The sequence below is a fragment of the Cynoglossus semilaevis genome, chromosome 3, assembly GCF_000523025.1.
Source record: "Cynoglossus semilaevis isolate Cse_v1.0 chromosome 3, Cse_v1.0, whole genome shotgun sequence".
Taxonomy (NCBI): Eukaryota; Metazoa; Chordata; class Actinopteri; order Pleuronectiformes; family Cynoglossidae; genus Cynoglossus; species Cynoglossus semilaevis.
This window is the reverse complement of record NC_024309.1, coordinates 4,000,648-4,005,382: the sequence shown is the minus strand read 5'-3', so window position 1 is coordinate 4,005,382 and position 4,735 is coordinate 4,000,648. Positions and strand designations below refer to the sequence as shown.

Sequence of the window (4,735 nt, the reverse complement as noted above, 5' to 3'; positions counted from 1 at the left end):
GTGCGCAAAAGTGCGTCGCATTGTTTGTGTTAGCCGGAGAGATTTTTCTTTAATTAGCTGCAGTGACGATGAGGAGGGACACTTTAATGAGTTGGGAACATGAAAGCCGAGAGGCCTTTCTTCCATTAGAGCTGCAGTGTTTACGAAGACACTCTAAACATGATCGCACGAAGATAAACAAAGTCAAGGAGACTTTAAATCCTGATAGTTTGTCGTTGGGAACCCAGGGCTTTGTCACAGTGCCTGGTTCACATCTGAAGAATGCGGTCTCTTCTGACTCTCAGCCGCCTTTCACCTTCATAAACCATCATTACCACAGCAGCTGAGGAGCATTTGGCCCGAGTGGCCAAGTCCAAATATGTCTCTGTTCTCTTATTGGCCCTCTGAGTATTGGTGTTGCAACATGTGATAAAATCCAGATATTCAGACAGAAGGTGGTTGTTGTTGTTGTTGTGGCCTCAGTCTCAGATGTCCAGACCCCTCTACTGGCAGTTCCTGTGGGGGAACGTGACGGCGATGGCGTGGCGTTTGTGTCTCTGTGGTTCTGGCATTTCCTCGCTGTGTCAGTTTGGGTTTGTACTGCGATGTTGCACATCTGGCGCTCCACTTTGATTAATCACGTCCTGTGCATCTTTTGACAATTCCCTCAGATTTCTGCAGTGACCAGGGGATTAGGTTGCCATCTCTTCCAGCTGTACACAGAGTCCTGACCGCCTCCCCGCAGGAGGGATGGCTTCCTCCCTGAATGTGATTGTAATTAATGTTGGACAGGCCAAGGCTTCCCATCTGCTTTGCAAATAAGGCCGCGTACGACTACCGTGTGTCATCGCCGTCAAATTAGATTTTAATGTGTCTTTTGCTCAATCGTGGCAGATTGTGTGTGTTGCGTGCCTGTGTAGGTGCCTGAAACACTTCTGGGTGGTCCTGATTGTTTAAAAAAACCCAAAAACAGTCCTGAAGGCTGAATATCATGTGTGGCCAGAGTGAAACTGCAAAACAGAATCAAGACAAATGAAATGTAAAAAGGCAGGGAATCCAAACAATGTGCCTGAAGCATTTACAGAAAAACGGCGTGCAGTATTAGAAAGCGTGGTGTGTTTAGCCAAAGGGGGATGACTCTTCTTATTACCCTGATGATCTGATTTACTACAGGAGTCACTTGTTTACATAGGGATTCTCCTCCGTGTGTGGAACCTCGGACTGAAATTGAACCGTAGCGAATGAAACAATGACATTGATTTAAGCGTGGGCCGAGCTGATGTCTTTCACAGCCAGCTGCAGCAGTAGCACTGATAGAGAGCTCATTTTCTCAGGACACTCTCCTGGGACAGTGGCAGATTTAAGAGCCCCTGTGTTACATCCAGTCTCAAGTGTGCTCCCTCCACCTATGTGCCTCTTCCTCTGCCCCTCTACGTGATTCATGTCCATCTTTTCTCCTGTCATCTGTTCTCCTTTGCTTTCATCACTCATAGGGATCATATGTTTGAAAAAACAAAACAAAACAAAAACAAATCTAGGACCCGAGCCATAGATTCCAGCTTCGTTTTCATCTTTTTTTTTTCTTTCCCTTGAGTAGCGTGTTCATTACTGGCGTGTGGACGTTCTGTTACCCTTTTCCACTAACCTCTTGTGAAGTGACACGGTGTGCTCTATGACTCATGCTGTGTGACATGCTGCCGTTCCAAACATGTCCTTGTGTACAGCGGTGCTCTCAGGTAATGGCACCAGTTACTGTTAACTAGAGTTTAGGGCCTGTTTCCACTTGTTGTTTTAATTCTTAAATATTTTGTTTTCGTCCTGGCTGAGACACACAGAGTGGGAGCAAGTTTTCTAGTGAGTTGTACACTATAAAAAAACAGTGACAACATTAGAAGCAATCAACTGAATGTGATTAACATAGAAATCTAACAGTGCTGTTTAAAGCACATTTTGATCCAAAATAGACTGTATTCTTCCCATTGTTAGCAGGTAAACGTAAGCACAAGTTTTTCATGTCTTATCAGCTAAAGGGTATTAGGGTATCCGTTTGGTACAGTTGAGGTTCTACGCCACACTTGCTACTTAAATGTTGGACTAAACCCGGAAAAACAGTTATTGAGTTACTCTTCAGTGCCTGCTGTTCGCTCGCTTGGTTATAACAGAGCACCAATCCCATAATAACTTAGGAAGATCCTATGGTGGTCACAGAGTCACTGTTAGTTTTACTTTATGACCCCACTCACCAAACAAATATGTGGACTGTTCTAATTTTACAAAAAAGTCACTTTGTTGGACCAGTGACTTGACCGACATTCATGACGGGCTCCAGTGTACTGTGGTAGTAGTCGACTGATGCAAGTAATATAAGAAAAAATAGCCTGTATGGAATTGAGAATCGTGTTACATCTCAATTTTTCTTATTTTTTTTTTTTTTTGGTTTTCACAACATTTAGGGACAGTCTTGTGGCTGGAGATTTGAATTGACATATATATATTTTCTTTATCTTCAATCTGTCATCATCAATATCCCCAATATCAATATCCTGATTATCTACAATATTGTACAAACCAACAGTATGATTATAGTTAAGCTTAGCTAATGGAGAAAAACTTTTCCTAAACAGAATGTGAAACTAAGTAGAAAGCTTTCAAACGTGGAGCATAAGTAGATTACTGTGGTCCAGACAGCAGTGGGTCTATTCTGAAGTCCAATTTAAATGTATTTGTTTCCTGTCTTATGATGCCTGGCTGCACATTTAATCCCAGATAGGCTGCTTTCCTTGCGGAGGAACATGACTCAAAGTATGATTAATGGTGTTGTTGAAATCAAAGAGTCACTTGTTCGATATAGTTACGTGTTTCTGCATCAGATTTGGAGAAGGAAAAAAAGAACGATCTTAAAATCATTTCCTGTAAGACCTTAGAGACCAAAACAGAGGATCAACTCTAACAGAGTATACAATAAACAGTGTTAGCTGGAGGTTAGGTGAGGAATTTATGATACGCTGAGGTGGAGCGAAGGACAGAAACTTGGAAATGTGTAATTGTGAGAAAATTTACATTAACCATCTACAAAAGCCTGCTTTTGTCTGTTTACAGGATCAGATATTTCTCAGCCGCTACGAGTACATTTGATCTCGCGGCGATGCTCGGGGACGGCCCAAGATATACAAATAACGCTGCTTATTGAATTACGCCGTTTTAATGCGCTTCCTTTTTCTCATGTTTGGATTGTATTGGTTGTCAGGCTCGCTGTCAAAACATACAGCCGCCTCAAAAAACAAACAGGGCTGATGGATAAAACATATCTGGTTTACCAGCTTATGTCTTTTCCAGTCCGGATTTGTGGCCCGTCAAAAAGACGTGGTGTTACGTGACGCCTCTATTGTCCTTCTTCCAACAGACGTTAAAATGTGTAGAGGTGAAAACACACCATCGTTTTCAGAGGGAAAACAGCCAAATCAGTGGATTACCTAACTGAAGAACTTATACACTTATTGTGGATAATTATTAAGAATAATCTTAAATCAAAAAGACGAAATGATGGATCCATTTGATATAGATATTTGTACTCTCTACTACATTTTCAATGTATTCCAGTACTCTGTGTTTTGTAGTACAAGAAATGCATTCCTCTCCCTATCAGCCCATCCACTGTGATCATATCTATCCGTCTCACGCCATTACTGTCTGAGTTCACACGATGGCAGCTTAAACACCCAGATTACATTTCTTCATTTTCTCCTCCATCCTCTATCTTCATTCCTCTTTGAAATGATAGCATATAGTGTCGGACGGATGACTGTGGTGATAAGACGTTAGGGAAGGTGATGGGCAGTGGACGATAACCCTGGTGGAACGACTGATTAGGAGCCTCCACTCCCTCTTATCACCTCTGGGTACAGGTGTGTGTGTGTGTGTGTGTGCGTGTGTGTGTGTTGGGGGGTTCTCTGTTTGCTCTGCTGCACCCTCTGGAGGAGGACGGGGCAGAGTTCACTGTCCTGTCCTGACATTTGTAGTTTTCTACTCCTGCAAACTCCTCCGTTTTGTTACACCACAGGTGTAATATTACTCCTGTACTTTCTTAAAGGAGTAGTCCGTCTATTAAAGGTGGCAGCTGCAGCTTCAGTTTGAATTTTGGCTATTCTTGGGTAGCATAAATAGGTTATAAAAGTTTTGAAAATTACAGAGCCAAATGATCAGTTTGAGGAAGTTTCATTGATGTTAAAAAACCTAGAACATCCAGCTCCTAAAACTACACTTTTAATGATGTTTTACAAGGATGCAGAGCCACTTTTGGTTACAAATAAAAACAAACGTTTTCAGTTCCATCCTCCTCAGCTCTGTTATTGGTGATTAATAGATTGTTGAGCTCCACAGTACAGGAGGAAAACCTCTCTGTAAACACTGCTCAGTATGTCTGTGGAATTTATAGTTCGCCCCGGTGTTTAGAGAGGTTGTGAACCCATGAACCGCTGAACTAAGACCCGGCATGTCATGGTGTGCCCAGTAAACTCCATTAATTATTGTAATGACCCGGTCGTTTGCTCTTTCTGGTAATGGAGATGGCTGTGGCTGACAGTAATGGTGTAAATGTCACGGCAAACATTCCTGCCGTCACATTTTTCTGTGATGCTACTGGGAAACCTGCTGGGATTTTTCTGTAGTCAATGAAACAGAAGATGGGAAAGAGAAAAAACAGGAAGAAAAACCAAAGGTGGAACCAGGGGACGTCTGGGGGTCCGAGGGTTCCTGC

The 4,735-nt window shown here is 42.5% G+C and overlaps 1 protein-coding gene across 1 annotated transcript in view; it reads left to right on the top strand.

Annotated features, from left to right (window-relative positions):
• bmp6 (bone morphogenetic protein 6) overlaps positions 1-4,735 on the top strand; it is a 28,146-nt gene that overhangs the window by 1,643 nt on the left and 21,768 nt on the right.